The 20,573-nt window shown below is 38.4% G+C and overlaps 1 protein-coding gene across 1 annotated transcript in view; it reads right to left on the reverse strand.

Annotated features, from left to right (window-relative positions):
* Positions 1-20,573, reverse strand: part of LOC100378185 (uncharacterized) — a 58,384-nt gene that overhangs the window by 21,427 nt on the left and 16,384 nt on the right. The window lies entirely within an intron of this gene.

The following is a 20,573-nucleotide window of genomic DNA, read 5'->3' on the forward strand; positions in this document are numbered from 1 at the left end:
GACCTTGCTCCGACGTTAATTGAGTATGGAAGATATTTTAACGAGTGATATACTGTGTATTTTGCGGCCATATTTTCAGAGGTGATATATTATTACGTGTATGTAAGGGTGCGTCTAGAGAGTAGTTACGTGTGAAAAAGATGAGGCGCATTTTCGACTATATACCACTTACGCGCATGCGTAAAGTGCGTTCCTGCCTTCTTGCCCATATTTGCCTCAATAAATAAAATAAATACAACACTGGTATAAAATTGTATTTACGTATACTGAACAGCATGTGTGCGATTACTGAGATCTAGAAGCTTCCAAGTATTATTATAGCTGGTTTGTTTTCGCATGCTTGACAAAATATACTAGAAATTAAATTCATTTTCTACTTAATTATTGTGAAGAACTTAATCACAAATTAGGTTTTATATTGGATTTTAATTATGCAAATGTCTGCATGTTATGAAATGGACAAACATGATTTGATAAATACTTCTCGTTATATTACATTTTCAGTTATGCATGCATGTTTTTTTTGTTCAAAAACATCTTTCATTTCATGGTAAATCAATAAATTATTTTATTTTTGCTTTCCTTCTTTTCTATTACTGGTATTGTGCTTTGTGACAGTGTTGCATACTTAGATGAATACTCACTGATTGTAGCTATACTACTTCAATATGCCGTATATTCTGACAAGCTTTCACCGAAGACCCGGTTTTCAAGCCTTCCTGTTTTTTAATTTGTAAAGAAATTAAATAACTACGTAATTTTACAGGATATTTTGCGCATTATGAAAACCTGCCACTAAAAAGTGCAGAATTGTGATAACAAATAGTAGAAGCAGTGGATTCTCAAGATGTAAAGAGCACTAAATTAACAGTAATTATTTTCACCGTAAGCGAAAAAGTGTGGTTAAATTGTGTTCGTTAAAGTTGCATTGATAGAATATTGCATGAGTGGTGCTATAAAAGTATATAAACTGAAAATGCATTTATGTGGGCCGCACGAAGCATGTCGAATAGAATCCGACACACATTCTATTAGTTATTTATTCATATGCGCATTCGTGTCTTTGTAAAGAACTGAGAATGTTCAGGAACATTCGGCTTCCCAGAAAGACATACTCATTCCTCAGTAAAAGTTTTAATTTCTCATGATCCAGACAAATTTACATTATTTTATTTCCAAACGATAACTTTATAGCAAAGTCTAAATATAACAAACACTAATAATGTAACTTTAACATTCGTTCACTATTATTGCGTCACAAGGATTTAACTGTTCATTTTTGACGAAAGACTATATAAAACGTTACGATTATTGTTAGTTTTGATGTTCAACCATTATGCATTTAAATATAGCTATCGCATATGTATGCTGAATATTGTTCTCGAATTATTCATATTCATATATGCTTGTCAATTTGTTTTACAATCCGGTTCAAGATGGCCGACTGGTGGCCATTTTAGTGCTAAAAATATGTCAAAATCCACTATTTTGGCGATTCCGGAACCGGATCTCGTTCGTGCATGGACAGATTTTGTTTAAACTTAGTACATACATTAACCAGATTGGGACCTTTGTGCACGTCGTATTTTTTTACAGATCGGATTCAAAACGGCTATTTGATTTTTACTCATACTGTTACATATCTATATCTCTGGCATGCCTTGACTAATCTTGTTCAAACTTCATACACACATCATACAACATGGGATACATATGCACTCCTATTTGTTTTATGATTGGATTCAAGATGACCGAATGTCGACAATTTTAATGCTAGAAATACATCAAAATCCCATATTTTGGCCATTCTGTACATATGGATTTTTTCAATTTTGATTACGTTCTTCACAATAATTAAGTAGAAAATGAATTTAATTTCTAGTATATTTTGTCAGACATGCAAAAACAAGCCAGCTATAATAATACTTGGAAGCTTCTAGATCCCAATAATCGCACACATACTGTTCAGTATACGTAAATACAATTTTATACCGGTATTTAATTTTATTTCTTTATTGAGGCAAATGTGGGCAGGAACGCAAGAACGCACTTTAAGGTGTCCCCGCGAAAACCAGACTTACACGTGGCATTTAAATACAGTTAAGAACAACAATTACATGTACAAGCTAGACAGCATTTACATTTTACACGCCTCATTTATATATCAAATTTGCCAGATTTGCGTTGTATGGTGCGTAAATTTTAAGTGCCATGCGTAAGTCTGATTTTCGCATACATTTCATTTGTTCTTAAGTTCAAATGCCACGCGCAAGTCTGATTTTCGAATACATTTCATTTGTTCTCAAATTCAAATGCCACGCGCAAGTCTGATTTTCGAATACATTTCATTTGTTCTCAAATTCAAATGCCACGCGCAAGTCTGATTTTCGCATACATTTCATTTGTTCTTAAGTTCAAATGCCACGCGCAAGTCTGATTTTCGAATACATTTCATTTGTTCTCAAATTCAAATGCCACGCGCAAGTCTGATTTTCGAATACATTTCATTTGTTCTCAAATTCAAATGCCACGCGCAAGTCTGATTTTCGCATACATTTCATTTGTTCTTAAGTTCAAATGCCACGCGCAAGTCTGATTTTCGAATACATTTCATTTGTTCTCAAATTCAAATGCCACGCGCAAGTCTGATTTTCGAATACATTTCATTTGTTCTCAAATTCAAATGCCACGCGCAAGTCTGATTTTCGCATACATTTCATTTGTTCTTAAGTTCAAATGCCACGCGCAAGTCTGATTTTCGAATACATTTCATTTGTTCTCAAATTCAAATGCCACGCGTAAGTCTGATTTTCGCATACATTTCATTTGTTCTTAAATTCAAATGCCACGCGCAAGTCTGATTTTAGCGTGCCCAGGTACTTTTCACTGAGACGAAAACCAAAGGTATACCATACAAGTACACGCTTGGAAACCTTGTTCTGTCCCCACGTTTTTGGAAAGAGTGACATGCATTCTGTCTTAGTAGTGTGGAAAATAATGTCAAACTCCGTACAATAACACTCACAGATCTCAACTAGCTTTTTCAATGATTTGACAGAAGGTGAAATTAACAAAATATCATCAGCATAAAAAAGATTTATTATTTTACCAGCTAAATGACATGCAACACCCACTTGTTGCAGCCTAGTACTGAGATCATCAATATAAATTGAAAATAACGTCGGCGAAATAATGTTTCCTTGTCGAACTCCATTCCACTCTAAAGGATGCAGATATTTCTGAAACCTATCGAATACAAACAGTTTGACCTCGATACCAATGCAATAGACAATGCAATAATGATTACAGGCATTCCCCTGTCAAGTATTTTTTTGAATAACTTCCAATGGTTTACCCTATCAAACGCTTTTGTTGTGTCCATGACTTTTATAGAAGTCGACAATTTCCTTCTCTGCGAAGATACACATCTCTGTTGAATGATTGCGTTTGAACCACGGTTACTAACCGTGTTTGAATCCAAACTGGTCACGATAAACTTTTCAATTCGATTCAAAATGCACAATTCAAATAATTTCGATAAAACAGTTACAATAGCAACAGGTCTATAGTTATTCACTTTTGTGATATCTTTAGTCTTATCTTTAACAATTGGGACAATCATTGTATCCATAATAAAATAGACTGGCAGGTGTCCATGTACAAAGAATGCTTATAACACAAATTATCTTCAGCTAGAATGAGTCTACCGAGATACTGAAATGTAAGGATATCAATGTGCGCCACAATATGCAAACACCACGGCCCCCAATCTATGTGTTCTTGTTGGTAGGCCTTGGAGCAGTTTCGCTGCATAACGTTGGACTCTTTCTATAAGTAGTTCTCAATAAATTAAACCATTAATACCATAAATAAATTTTTAAAAAAAACGTAGACATGGGCAAGGTGTAACATGCAAACCGGCTATTTTATTCATCAGTAATTCGTACAAAGATCTTATTTTTTGTAAGTGTATAAAGCATTTTCCACATTAAATATCTTAATTCGTACGCAATTTCCAACTTGCAATTACTCTTTTGAGCCCAGTGTTACCGTGACGCGAAAAATCTTCAGTTAGCAAAACCTTCCGGGTGATGTCGTTGCACATGCGCAGTGAAGTTCTTTAATTTTAGGCGTGTTTTTGCAATATACTTTTCGTTAGGTATAGTTTAGTGAATTCTCGTATATAATGTGAATTGTTCAACGAAAATAGACGCATTGCTGGTAGTACACCGTGTATATGTCATCAGGAAATGATGGAAACTTCCACTATTATTGAATGTTGATGCATCAACACCGGAGGGCTAATATAAGTTTTTACGTATAGAATAGGATATTTTATTTGGAACATACACAAAAACAATGCTTGAGTGAAGTCAAAAATAAGTAACACAACTAATCTAAAATAATTTAGAATCTGAAATACAAAATTAGCTAAAATACTATAAACATATTTGTCTACAAATCTTGATAAACAATTCTTCAGTTGGCAAGTTTTAGTAATCAGGTGAGTATATAAATAGTGCATAGTGGAATTTTCACCTGTGTTCTGAAAAAGTGTTATGTTTACAATGAAAAATGTAATGTTTTTCATCACTCATGTCATTAGTCACACTTGTTACATACCGTGTCAATTTTATTTATTCCCCTGTGACGTCCTGTTTCAATTGGCAAGAAGTGGGCTGAAATACGAAATTTGGTTAATGCTACTTTTATATTTTGTATAAATCTCAACCTGCAAACACTGGACGTGTCATTTTCTTTAAATGATTGACATCAGTTTGCTTGACATTGTATGTGTCACATTTTTTGGTAATTCAACTATTCTCTTGTTTTACTGGAATAAAATATGGAAACATTGTCTCTTCTAGTTCCCTTCTATTCCACGAACACCTCAAGAATGTTTTTATCAAACAGGAAAAAAATATTTTCTAAAAATAGGACATAGTTGACATCGTCATAAAATGAAAACAAAGATTAACCTAAGATCCCTACATACCTACCTACCAATTAAGCTAGTAATATTTAAGACGTCGTCTAAAGTAGCTGTTTTGACCAAAATACAATATTGACACAAAATTTGAGAGATCCGCCAAAGATACTTGTATACTGAACACCAAACACTCAGGCTACTGGTTTACAAGAAGAAGATGCAAATGCAATTGTTGATGGTCAGACAAACGACAGTTAATCAGTATACAATAGTCACCTTCGATGACAGTGGAGCTAAAAGGTTAGTAATCAAATATTAGTATTCTAGTCGCAATAAAAGATCAAAGAAAGCTTAGAAAGAACTCCCGTGTGCTGAGAGTATTGGAGACACATTAAAAATTAGTTCAAAATGGAAACGCAGAAAACTAATTATGCAAATAAGGTAACTAATATTAACAGATTTAAGTGTAAAACTAATAAGGTCTGCACAATGTACCAAGTTTCATTGAAATGTGATTAGAATCAAAAAAATATTAATTATTATGCTAATTAGAGAATTAATATGAACAGATTTTAACCCAAAATTAATCAGGCTGTCTATTGTCCTAGAGCATTTATGTACCTAGTTTTATTCAAATGTTATGATCAATACTTGAGATATAGTATTAATTAATTATGTTAATTAAGTGATTATTATATAAACAAGTCATTGTCAATGACACGTCCCCGTTCCGTTCATATTTGAGTGACATATACATTCAAAGCAGATTATGACCGAAAAGCACCTGCATATGTACAACACATTGTTCTAAATTTGAACAAAATCCATCCATGCATGACTGAGATCAGGTTCCAGAATTGTGAAAATACGTGATTTTGATGCATTTTCGGCCTTAAAATGACCATCATTCAGCTATTGTTAAGCGGATCATGAAACAAATGCACATATCTATTTGTGACATGATGTACCATGCGTGTGTGAAGTTTGAACTTGATCAATCCAGACATGTCTTGGATACGGATCCAGAACTGAATTTATTAAAACAAAATGGCCGCCAGTCGGCTATTTCGAACTTGATCCGAAAAAAAAATGACGTGCATCAAGGTCCTATTATGTTTAATGTATGTACCAAATTTGAACGAAATCCGTCCATGCATAACTGAGATCCGGGTCCGGAATGGTGAAAATGTGTGATTTTGATGCATTTTCGGCCTTAAAATGGCCGCTATTCGGCTATCGTTAATTGGATCATGAAAAAAATGCATGTGCATATGTCCCATATAATGTGTGATGTATGAGTGAAGTTTGAACTTAATCGGTCCATGCATGTTCGAGATACAGGTGATCACAGACGGACGCACGCACACAGGGCAAAACATAAGTCCCCGTTTTCGGACTACGTCCGAACGGGGACTAATAAGCATAAATATTTACCAAAAACTAATATGGTGTATAGTCCTAGGTTCATTGAAATGTGATGGGTAATCTTTAAAAGTTTCATTGAAATCCAATGAGTGGTTTTTAGACATCAGTGCAACAGCCATAGAACAGCAACAAATTAACTAATAATGCAAATTAGGTGATTAATATGCACAAATATTTACCCCAAAACTAATTAGCTCTCTGCACAGTCCTCAAGTAACTATGTACCAAGTTTCATTGAAACGTGATCATTACTACCGGTACTCGAAATATCAAAAGCTGAAAATTAATTAATTATGCAAATTAGGTAATTAATATGTACTGATATTACCCTTAAAACTATCAGGTCTGAGCAGTGTCATATGACATCTATGTACAAAGTTTTATTGAAATGTTATGATTAGTACTTGAGATATCAGTGGAAAAGCCGGAAATTGATTAATCATTATGTAAATTGGGTAATTAATAATATTAACATATTTTTACCCAAACTAATCAAATCTGCGCACTAGTTCAGAACATCCATGTGCCAAGTTTCATCAAAATCCAATGAGTGGTTCTTCAAATATCAGTGAAACAGTCATGGAACAGCTTTAAATCAGTTAATTATCATTCAAATTAGGTAATTAATATTCATAGATTTTTACCCAAAACTAATCAAATCTGCGCACTAGTTCAGAGCATCCATGTGCCAAGTTTCATAAAAATCCAATGAGTGGCTCTTCAGATATTAGTGGAACAGTCTTGGAACAGCTAAAAATCAGCTAATTATTCATGCAAATTAGGTAATTAATATTCATAGATTTTTACCCAAACCTAATCAACTCTGCGCATTATCCCAGAGCATCTATGTACCAAGTTTCACCAAAATTTGATGAGTGGTTCTTGAGATAACAGTGGAACAAAAAAGTGACACGCGCACGCGCACACACACACGCGCGCACGCGCACGCGCACGCACGCGCGCACACACGCACGCACACACGCACGCACACACACACGCACACACACACACACACACACACACACACACACACACACACACACACACACACACACACACACACACACACACACACACACACACACACACACACACACACACACACACACACACACACACAGACAGACAGACAGACAGACAGACAGACAGACAGACAGACAGGGTAACTGCAAAGACTCAAAAATCAATCTATCAATGGTTATTATATTCCCTATATATAAAATATGTTTTTGAAATGCAGTCCCTCACCCCCTTGGCTATTTTCGCAGATTTTTCATCGCCGGAGCGATTCACGTCCCAAATTTTGGTTCTCTTGGCGTCTCTAATAAATACCCTATCTAACCGCTGGACTGAATTAGCCATATTATTAACAAATCATAGAAGATTGGGCGAAAATCGGTCGGTTTTTGGCCTCAACGATTTTTTTGCTCGGAAACGCAAGGGCGATAAGACTAGATTTTTAAGAACGCAGGTCGCTCGGATCGGACGGTCTCTATTGTTTTGAGTCTGTTGTGTGTCTAGAAACATAACAACTTTGTTTTTTTGATGAATATAGAACATGCTCTGTTCCAATAAAGGATTTTGATATGCAAATCGAACAATTTCAATAGTTCCTTATTGTAACGTCTCTTATATAAATAGTCCTCTACTCCCCAGAATTTGACAATGGTACTAGCCCAGAATGAACTTTCTTTTCAGCGTGTCTTTGATTGTAGCAATGTTTACGCCACTGTACGAAAATACGCACACTCGCGAATTTGATAACATTCACTTGAGCGTTTTAGGATAGTGGGAATAGAAGCAAATAGATGGAAATGTCAGTTACGTCACTCATGAAGATTGATGATTCGATTGCTGGCCGGGATACAGTAGATGTATTTAGTGTTCATTTCTATGCATATTGTCTACACCTGCGATTCTCAATTTCGATGTGTAAAATCATATCGCTGCTGTGGATGGCGACAGCTGACAGATTGTTTTGGTTCTGTGGCTCTCTTGGCATGGGCAACTGATTTTTAGGTTTTTGTTTTATTAAATATTCTGACGTTTACTAGGTCGTATTTTGTGTATACCACTGACACTGACAACAAGTAAGTAAACTGGCAGGGACAAAGTCAATATTAAAATTTACATTACAATCTCATGCTTCCAAACAATCCGATATTTATGCTGGATAACAAAGTATACATACAAGTACTGTCTACGATATACTGCAAAATAGAAATAAAATACCTATTTAACCATTGCTGATTTTTGTACAAAATTCCAAGAACACAAAACAAACAACTTACAACAATCGACAAAACAGAAACACTACACAGTCACTGTAGCCACACCAGTAAGAAAAAGATACTGTGGAACTCATTGCAAATCAGTATTCTCCCCAGGCCAAAACAGCGTCGCGGGCCCCGACGCGATCGGATTTGCCCGCGACGCTATGTGTTTCCTCCGCGATGCTATTATTTATCTCGTGATCTGATTTCTTCAGTCTCTCGCAGACTGTAAGTTTCCTGGCTAACGATGGGGAATGCGTGCCCCCTCCTTATTGAGGAGACCACAGCGGTGTCGCCTGTGCGAAGCAGGACTCTGTGGTCTCGAACTACGGTTAGAAAGTGTGGTAGTGCTAAGTGCACAGCTTTTAGTTCGAGCTGGTTGATATGGCAGTCTCAAAACTAATGCAGGGGCCATATATCTTGGGCGTGTTCGTTCAATAGATGCGCTCCCCAAGCTTGGAGGAAGGCATCTGTTACCAGAGTCATAACTGCGGGCTGCGGCGAGTGGGTCCAAGGTTGGCCAGTGACGACCACCAGGGCAGGACTTCCTTTGCTTGGTCCGAGATCAATACCCGCCTATCTAGTTCCCGTATTAGAGCTCGATGTTGTAGCAACAAGCCTTGTACAGGGCGGCTGCGTAATGCGGCCTGGGAAACCACCCTTCAAACCGAGGTCATCATTCCGATGATACGCATTAGTTTTTGGAGGGACACTGAGGGAACGCTGACTAGGAGTTCGGCTAGGCTGCTTAGCGCCAAGCAGCACGCTTGAACTAGCTATACTAAGCTTACCTCTGTGGCAAACTCCATGCCCAGGAACACCAACTGTTGCGTTGGGTAGCGTTGGGACTTGTCTGATTTACTAAAGAGCCCAACTGGTGAAGTAAATCCTGTGTTAGCCTTACTTGCTCGGCTAATCCCTTGTTAGAGTTATGTAATAACCAGTCGTCTAGGTACAGATTGATGTGTACTGATGTTTGGTGAAGCAGCAGCACCACCACCTGTTCCATCCATTTTGGTGAAACGTAGGGGGCTGTGCATAACCAGAAGGGGGGCACCTGAGATTCAAATACTTGGCCCAGCTGGGTTATTCGAAGGAGATGGCAACTCGCCGGGTGCATCGGTATGTGCAGGCAGGCCTGGCTTATGTCTAGTGGGGCTAGCCACTCGAAATGGTGAATGGAGAGAAGAAAGCTGAAATACGGAACCGATCGAAGAGCACGTACTGATTCAGTCTGCCTTGGTTCAGAACTGGACGCCTGCCACCTGTAGATTTGGTACTACAAACACATTTGAGTAGAAGCCTGGACTTAATGCTGGCTGATCTACCTTGTGTATGACGTCCTTTTCCAGCAAATAGTCTACTTCCTGTCTGATTGCTTCCGCCTTGCGGGAGTCCCCTGTCAGTGCCCCCAATAGGGAAGACACTGACGGGGCAGATGGATATTTCAGCGGTGTCCTGTAACCAAATGTCACCACCTGGAAAGTCCAGGGATTGGTCACCTGGTGCCTCCAAACCAGACTACTCTGACGCAATCTGTGTACGACAGAACAAACCTCAGCTTTATCTAAACAAGTGAAAAATTGTAATATCCTATACAACATAATCTCTGTACTGGGGATTTGGTCTGACAGTACGACCGTAATGTGTAATTGCTCGGCCAGGTGATGTAGGTATATCATTTTGAACATGTTCATTGTCTTCTGTATGGATTGTGTTCTCAGCTGATGTAGTAATGGGTTTTTTATTTGGTATGCAGATTTCATCAGGTGATTCAATCTCATGAAATTCTTGTTTAGGTGAAGGTTCAGCGACTGGTAGTATGTGACGACGATTCTTCTCAGTTCTGCGTTTCCTACTTCAACAATGTAGGATCGTGGATTGTTGGAAATATGTTTGACTAATCCTAAGCGATTATAGCCATTTGGGGTTTGAAACCTTACTGTTTGGTTTGGCTTAAGTGGTGTTAGTGCTTCAGCTGATTTGTCAAAATGCTTCTTCTTTTGTCCACGCTTCTTGCTAAGTTCTGATGAAATCTTAATGTGTGGATTTAGTAGTGGTTTGCTGATCGGTACTGAAGTGCACGTTCTTCTTGACATTAATCGTTGAGCTGGAGATCCTAATGTATTATCACGAGGCACATTGCGAAGATTCAATAATTTGAGATACAAATCGGATCCTTCTCGCTCTGTTTTCTCTAGAAGTTTCTTAGCGCTCTGTACTGCTCTTTCTGCAAGACCATTTGACTGCAGATATTCAGGGCTACTTGTTATGTTTAAAATTCCATTCCTTTGAAAACTGTTTAAACTCTATACTTGCAAATTGTAATGCGTTATCTGAAATAATAGTGTGAGGGATACCATGTACTGTGAAATGACTCTTGATTATTCTTATCACAGTCCTGGATGTCATATTTCGCAGCGTGTCCATTTCAAACCATCCCGAGTACGAGTCCACAAGCACAAGATAATGTAGACCATTCCATTGAAATATATCTGTTGCTACAATTGACCATGGTAGATCTGGTACAGGATAGGATTTTAGTGGCTCTTTCTGTCGGTGTGCTCTCAAGCTATTACACACAACACAGGAAGACAATGCCTTATCAATGTCGTCAGACATGCATGGCCAAAAGACAATATCTCGGGCTCTGCGCTTAGTTGCTTCAACTCCCGGATGTCCTCCATGTAGAAGAGCTATGTATTTGGCTCGTAATGATGTCGGTATAACTAATCTAAGTCCTTTCATTACAAGACCATCATTAATTGTGAGTTCATTGTGGAACGCATGGTAAGATCGAATTTCAGGCGAAAGCTTCTTGTACATCGGCCATCCCTGCTGAATTACATTAGTTAGCTTTCTTAGAGTGCTATCAGTACTTGTCTCAATCTTTAATTCAGCTAATCTTTCATCTGATATAGGCATGATGGTCATTACATCAAATTTCATGTCTTCTGAATCACATTGCACAATGTTACTGCATGGAGCTATGGACAATGTATCGGCTAAGTATAATTCTTTACCTTGTTTATACACCAGTGTTATGTTGAACTTTTGTAGCAGTAACATCATTCGCTGTAGGCGAGCTGGTGCTGAATGAAGTGGTTTGCTCATTATGGAAATTAGTGGCTTATGATCAGTATCAACTGTTATCTCTTTCCCGTAGACATAATCATAGAACTGGCAACATGAAAATACAACAGACAACAATTCTTTTTCAATTTGAGCATAGTTTCGTTTCGTTGGAGTCATCATTCGGGAGGCAAAAGCTATTGGCTCTCCATTTTGTAAGCATGCTGCTCCCAATCCAAATTGTGAAGCGTCACATGTTAACGTCACTGGCTTACAAACATCATAGTACTTAAGAGTTGCTGAGCTAGTTATAGATTGTTTCAGTTGTTCATAGGCTTTCTGATGCTGATCAAGCCAACACCATGTTACATCATTGTGTATCAACTCGTACAATGGTGCTGCAATTTTACTAAGGTTATTGATGAACCTTGATAGATAATTGATCATACCCAAGAAACGATGCTGGGCAGCTGGACCATCTCGAACAGGCATTTCGTTGATCACCCTTACCTTCTCGGGATCTGGTTTCAAGCCTTGATCTGTGAAAAGATTTCCTACATAGCTGACTTGTTTCAATCGGAACTTGCATTTATCAGGATTCAGCTTGAAGGAGACTTGTCTAGCCCGATCCAATACTTGCTTGCTTTAAGTTATCATCATGCTCATCATTACCATTGCCTGCTACAAATATATCATCTACAATTATTTCGCATGGATATCCAGCAAATATCTGTTCCATTGAACATTGATAGACCTCAGATGCTGAATTTATACCATACAGCATTCGAAGAAATCTGTACCTTCCTTATGGTGTACTAAAAGTAGTACGCAATGAGGATTCTGTATCTAGTGGTATTTGCCAAAATGCACATTTTGCATCCAGTTTCGAAAACACAGTAGCATTTGCCATATTTGCTGCTACCTCTTCCACAGTGCGCATAGGATAGTGTGGACGCTGAATTGCCTTATTAAGATCTTGAGGGTCTAAGCATATTCTTATTTCATTGCTACTCTTTTTTTTGGCGGCAACCATTGACAACACCCATTCAGTAGGTTCTGTTACAATAGTGATTACACCTATGTTAGTCATTCTACTCAACTCTGCTTTGACCTGGTCATTCATTGCTTTAGGAATTCTTCGAGCAGGTTTAACCACTGGAGGTACATTAGGATCGACTTTCATTTTGTAAACACAAGGCAATTTACCAAGATCATCATTGAAAAGGTCAGAGTAATCTTTGAGAATAGATTCGGAGAATGATTGTACAGTTTCTATTTGATGAACTTCTTGGCCAAGTGAGATTAAATGCATTCGTAGGCAGTCCTGTAAGCCAAGTAGTGGTTTGACATTCTTGTCAACAATGTGGAATTCCAAATTGTAAGTATGGTTACCACTGCAACATGTCAAATTTGTGGTTCCAACAGTGTTCATACTATCACCTCCATATGCAATTAATTGTACTCTTTTACGTGTATCAATTTGTTCTTTATGTCCTGCACACAATTGCTGATATACTCTCATGGGCAAGACATTACATTTAGCACCTGTGTCAACTTTAAAGTCAACACGTCTGTCATTAATATATACACAACTATGGATTTCATCTTTGTTTGCAGCAGAATTCATACCAATAGTTTCTATGTCAAAATCTTCAATCACAAACTGATACATGTCATCATCATATTCTTCAACTTCATGAATTGCTCTGTTGAACCCACGATTGTTTCCACTAGATCGACAGCATTTCTGAAAATGGTTCATTTTATGGCAACCATGACATGATTTACCAAATGCTGGACATTTCCTAACAGGATGACAATTCTTAATTTGTTTACTAGTATATTTCTGGTTTTGATCTGATGAAGAGTTAGCCTTGTAATTTAGGATTGGTCGCTGCTTAGGGCGTGCACCCCTTTGTACTGCATCTATGTTTGATCTGCACTGCAATGTTTTTGAATGCTGTTCACTTATTTCATGTATTTGACAGATGCTGATGGCTTTAATTAATGTTAAATCACTTCCTTGAAGAAGGAGTCGTCTAACACTCTCATTGGCAATGCCACAAACTAGTCTATCACGAATTAGCTCGTCTTGCAATGCATCACACTTGCAGCTTTTCGCTTTATTTAGACGATCGCTAACGTATGCCTGGACAGTTTCACCCTGTTTCTGATTACGAGTATTGAATTTATGCCTTTCCATAGTGACATTAGACTGAGGGTTGCATACTTCCCTAAACTAGCGTTTCAGACACTCTGGGTCCTCCCTGGTTTCTGCAGCAGTTATGACAGAACCATCATCTGCACGTATAGCAGCAGCATACACAAATGACCTCTCCCTTTCTATAGCTTCACTACCCGCAAGATTCAACAAGATGAATGCTTTTGTCTTGGGAGTTTTATCACCATGAGCTGCACTAATGCAAATGTCATATTCCTGTACAAAAATCCTCCAATTTTCAGCTACATCTCCTTCAAATATTAAGATGTTTGGTTTTCGAAATGAATCAGCCATTATACTCACTGAAAGACTTCGTCTTGAAATTATACAAAGAAATTTAGCAGTGTCTTACCAGAATGTCTTTGTTTGTCAGTCAAAACAGATTTTCTTTACACCATACATAATAAATATACGTGTAGTAATGTTGTGGATAGCAGGATCCCACTTCTGACACCATGTAGAATCAAGGATGGTTAGACTAGACCAGGTAGAGGATTACATAGGATTGGTTTATTACACAAAACTATAGATGCAGCCATCACACCATGGCTCAGGTAGTGAATACAATACAACATAAAGGTCAAATACAGAGGTCAATGAGATGTGAACTCATTTGCATAATGCATACTCTACATGTTGACGCAATAATTCCGGTTGGCGATTGCACTACTGCATCTACATAGAGCCTGTATGTTATCTGACGAAGGGCGGGTGGAAGCTACGTTACAGCAAAAACCGTCAATATGTTCGATAATACTCACGCGATTCCAAACACAACAGAGTGTACGTAAATATGTAGCAACACAAGCAGTACCAAGGAACTCAGTCTTTAATACATACGATTAATTGCATACTTCAACTTGACAACTTCACAAACCCTGCCACTGTTCTTTAAGTTTCCGTAAATAATCATACAAGTCCGTGGCCTAAAGATTACCAAACGCCAACTTGCCGTCTATTTTCATCTGACCTTTCCTAAAACCTGACGTGTTTGTTCGCCCTGTGTTACCTCCACTTACAATTAAATGAACTGTGGTGGCGCCCTACCGACCTGCCAACTAATAGACAATTTTGGCGTCTACATACCAGCCCCCAAATGGACATATAAATCAATATGGACATTTCCTAAACTTAATATAACTGACGCCAACTAAATTACAAATACATTCAAATACAATACACAAACCTTCATATAAAAGCGAAGTAGTATGTAAAAGGTAATCGAGAATAACAACTATTCAAAAATGCAAAACATCTCATGAAAATACATAACAGTAAAGCGAAGAAATTTGAAATCTATAAACTAAACTTGCGCTTGATCTGATCATCTATATATTCTATATAATGTTAATAGAAGAATCAAGTCATCACTTTTGAGACCCTCTTCACCATACACGTCCATGGTATGGCCGCCCTATAGACATAGGGCTCACTAATGTTGGTCCACATAATACAGGACACCATTCACCAAACGTTGAACACAGCAGAGTAAACTCTACTGCGTGAGAATTTTGTTATTCTACATACTAAGAAGCCTTGGGTTTAATGAACCCAAAGGTAAGCTAGTAATAATAATAAAGCAAACCATGCAGGACATCACTGCTCACAAGGACTACAATGTTGTAATAAACCACCAATATCTACCATTAGTCTTCTGCTTCTAACAATGGGCAAAGCTTATCATGAGGACGCTCTAGTACATTGTTCCTAGTCTTCACTAGTACTCTACGCACTAGACCTTTTCTGTCAGGCATCACCTTGACTATCCTGCCCAGGGGCCATACACATCTAGGAGTGTTATCGTCCTTAATGATAACCACGTCACCAACCTTCAGATTTTGTTTTGGTCTCAGCCACTTCTGGCGTTCTTGGAGGGTGGGTAGATATTCCTTCTTCCAGCGTTTCCAGAAAAGCTCAGCTAGATACTGGACTTGCTTCCATCGGTTAACTGGATACAAATAATTTTTATCTGTTAGACAAGGTGGTGGGGATAAACCCTTCATGGTAAGTAGCATATTTGGAGACAATGCTAGCATATCTTTAGCATCATCCGATGACCTTGTTATGGGTCGACTGTTGATTGTATGTTCAACTTCGCAGAAAAACGTCTCCAAGCTCTCATCTGTCAGTAACTGCTGCTTTGTAATTACCAACAAGAGCTGTCGTATGGTCCGGATCTGGCGCTCCCAGACACCAACAAAATGAGAGCCTGACGGTGGGTTGAACTTCCACTGAATTCCCTTTCTCAACATGCTGTCACTTATTTTGGACTGGTTCCACTTGTCTATCTCTTCTTTAAGGACACGTTTGGCACCAACAAAGTTACTACCGTTGTCTGATCTCATCTCTTTCACAGCTCCTCTGCGAGATACAAACCTCCTTAAAGCATTAATAAAAGAATCTGTGGATAGGGAATCGGCTTTCTCGATGTGAACTGCTCGTATGGATAAGCACGTGAAAATTACACCATACCGTTTCACAGTGCTCCTTCTCTGTTTAACTTCAATGGGGCCAAAATAATCCACGCCTACACTAGTAAATGGTGGTTCACCTGACCTAACACGATCAGCAGGTAGATCCGCCATCTTCTGTTCTCCTACTTTGGCCTTTTGTCTGCGACATATAACACACTTGTTAATCAATTTCCGTGCAGCTGCATTGGCACTTACTATCCAATATCTTTCTCGTAACTTAGAAAGCATATACATCCTTCCAAAGTGTTGACCCTGTTCATGGATATCACGAAGAATCAGCATGGAAACATGGCCTTCCTTAGGTAGTATTGTAGGATGTTTTGACTCCTCAGGAATCAAAGCCAGATCAAGTCGTCCTCCCACGCGTAGTATGCCATCTTCTCCTACAATGGGATCCAACTTGCAGATTGTACTCTTAAGTTTGTGTGACCTCTTGCCACTACTGTCTGCAGACTTGTAGACATCCAGCTCCTTATCAAACACCTTCCTTTGAACAAAAATGATGATGGCATTTTCTGCTTCTCGTAGATCACTTAAACTCAACACTTGAACATGTGTCACATTCTCCTCATCCATACTTCTACTTCTGATCTTCTGTAAAAGGTGTTTCTTTACCTTTAGAATCCATGCAACAGCTTTTTTCAGACTGTACCAACTTGAGTAGTGCTCAATCAGGTCATTCACTGGACTCTGCAAATTATCTACATCTATCTTGTTTACACTGGCATTCTGTTTCACTTCTGGATCATCTGAGTCTAATGGTGCATCACAAAGGTTGTTTGGCCATTCCTCCTTTGGTTTCCATAAGAACTCTGGGCCTCTGAGCCATCGCTTGTTATTCAGAAATGTACCAATTGGCTGCCCTCTTGAGCACTCATCAGCAGGATTGTCGTTGGTACTCACATAAAACCACTGTCTTGGTTCAGAACCTTCATGAATAACAGATATTCGATTTGCCACAAATGTGTGAAATCTAGCAGTCTTATTGTTGATATATCTTAATACAGTTTGGCTGTCTGTCCAATAGTAAGATTCGGTAATTGGTAAATCCAATTCTCTCTTCAGAAGTCTGTTCATACGTATAGACACTGTGGCAGCAGTTAACTCCATACGCGGTATAGTAATTGTCTTCAGTGGTGATACTCTCGCCTTACCACTCAGCAGGGCACAATGGACTTCATTCTTCTGGTTGACCATTCTAATATAAGTCACTGTCCCATAACCAGACTCACTGGCATCTGAAAAGTGATGCAGCTGAGTGTTAGTTAGCTCACCAAATTCTTCTGGTTTAATACACCTACTGACTGCGAAGCTCTCTTCTAGTCTGGGTAGATCATGTAACCATCTGTTCCACTGCTTACGTTGCTTGTCGGGAATCTCTTCATCCCAATCCAATTTATCTCTGGACAAATTCTGCAGTATTATCTTTGCTGGCAATACTGCAGGAGCTGCTAGACCTAACGGATCGTAGACTGAACTCACCATTCCCAGCACACCTCTTCTAGTTGGAGGCCTTTCTTTAATGCCATTCCGGAATCCAAGCTCATCTGTTTCTACGTTCCACTGCATTCCTAATGCATGTTCTATAGGTAAGCTATCCTGCTCCAAATCCAGATTCTTAACCTCACTGACTCTTTCCTCTTTAGGGATAACTTCTAAAACGTGCCTTTCATTACTCATCCACTTTGTAAGACGGAACCCACGCTTCTTACAAGTATCTATTAAACCTTCAGCCAGAGCTCTTCCCTCTGTCACTGTTGGAACTGCTTTCAGCATGTCATCTACATAAAAGTTATGCTGAATAGTGCTTCTAACATTAGTATCTTCACTGGAATCAGCAGACTTTTTTAAGGCGTAATTAGCGCAACCAGGAGATGATGTTGCACCAAAGATGTGAACCGTCATACGATATTCTGCTACAGGTTGAGTTACATCACCATTTGGCCACCATAAGAATCTTTGGTAATCTTCAGGCCACGGACTTGTATGATTATTTACCATATGTTGACGCAATAATTCTGGTTGGCGATTGCACTACTGCATCTACATAGAGCCTGTATGTTATCTGACGAAGGGCGGGTGGAAGCTACGTTACAGCAAAAACCGTCAATATGTTCGATAATACTCACGCGATTCCAAACACAACAGAGTGTACGTAAATATATAGCAACACAAGCAGTACCAAGAAACTTCAGTCTTTAATACATACGATTAATTGCATAATTGTATAGTGGTAAGTATCTCCGCCTGTCACGCGGAAGACCGGGGTTCATTTCCCCGTCGGGGAGCCACATATGTTGACGCAATAATTCCGGTTGGCGATTGCACTACTGCATCTACATAGAGCCTGTATGTTATCTGACGAAGGGCGGGTGGAAGCTACGTTACAGCAAAAACCGTCAATATGTTCGATAATACTCGATAATTCCAAACACAACAGAGTGTACGTAAATATATAGCAACACAAGCAGTACCAAGGAACTTCAGTCTTTAATACATACGATTAATTGCATACTTCAACTTGACAACTTCACAAACCCTGCCACTGTTCTTTAAGTTTCCGTAAATAATCATACAAGTCCGTGGCCTAAAGATTACCAAACGCCAACTTGCCGTCTATTTTCATCTGACCTTTCCTAAAACCTGACGTGTTTGTTTGCCCTGTGTTACCTCCACTTACAATTAAATGAACTGTGGTGGCGCCCTACCGACCTGCCAACTAATAGGCAATTTTGGCGTCTACACTACACTATGCTGGTAAATTCTGAATATAACCACAGCACAGTTGACTCAAAAATGAGGAGACCAAAAAAACGGCAGTGAGTCATGGAGTTGTCATTACATCTATTTCTTTCTAAATGCGTAGATCAAGCATAAAATAAAGACGACATGCATGAGGGTAGCGAATTACAGTAGTAAAAGGTGATGTAACGCAATCAACAAGTGATTAAGCTAAGACGCCAAGGTTTTATTTCTTGGTTGTGAAAATTATACACACAAAGGGGAAAACGACACAAGGGTAAAAATAACAAGAAAAACTTATCCTACCAGTGGCAACAACCCAAGCTAGAAACCCAGACAGGAAAAAAGCAAGCATTCCAGGCAGAGCTCGCTAAATTTCATCTCCATTCAAGGCGGCGAGATAATCAGATTGATGAGCCAGCTATATGGCCTTATGGCCTCGGTCACGTGGTTCGTGATGTAAGGGAAAAGAATCTAGTGATCATGGGGCTACCCTGACCTAGATTCTATCTCTCCGTCATTGGCAGAATCGCTGATTAATGCCTACAGATCAAAATAGTCATTTTGACTGACCGGAGTCTATGTTGGGAAATTGAACGTAGTGAATTTAAGCTGTTCCACGACTGTTCCACTGATATTTGAAGAACCACTCATTGGATTTTGATGAAACTTGGCACATGGATGCGCTGAACTAATTAATAAATTGTTGGCTTTTCCACTGATATCTCAAGTTATATATTTGAAGTTATATATATGTATATTATATATGCATTTGATCTGAGTGCTTGTGAACAATCCAGAGGTAGCCTATGGCAGATTCTCGACAGTATCGGACGAGTGTGAAGTTGGTGAAGGATTCACAAGTGACATTGTTATCAGATTATTGTCAGATAATATATATTTTTTAACAAGTTTTCTACTATGACATTTTTTTATTTTTACGTTATGGCAGTTATAAATATAAATTAAATTGTGTGAAATAATATTGATAATCCAGAGTGGTTATATTTGAGTTTTGACTAAACAAAATATGCTTCAATACATAATGTAGTATTGTGTCATGGTCTTGAAAATAAATCGAAAATGACTCCATTTGGTAAAACTTCCTGATGACGTTTGTACAGCAGGCCAGCATTGACCAGCATGTTCGAGTCATTTCATACAAGATAATAACGACAATTCAAAATCAATTTAATATGTTAATGAGCTCATTAATTATTTAAATTAAAAAGCAAAACTATATCTCTCATAACTGAACACCTAGTACATCTCTATTAAATTTGGTAATATTTACAGTTCAGAAGAAATTAGCAACAATATACACATATTAGATGTAATAATTAAATATGCAATTGAATGTGTTAATTGAGTCGAAATTGAAGAGTGCATACCTCATCAGCACTAGCAAAAAATGGCTCTACAAGGTTTGGTCACAT

Source organism: Saccoglossus kowalevskii, chromosome 1, assembly GCF_978046115.1.
Source record: "Saccoglossus kowalevskii chromosome 1, keSacKowa6.1, whole genome shotgun sequence".
Classification (NCBI taxonomy): Eukaryota; Metazoa; Hemichordata; class Enteropneusta; family Harrimaniidae; genus Saccoglossus; species Saccoglossus kowalevskii.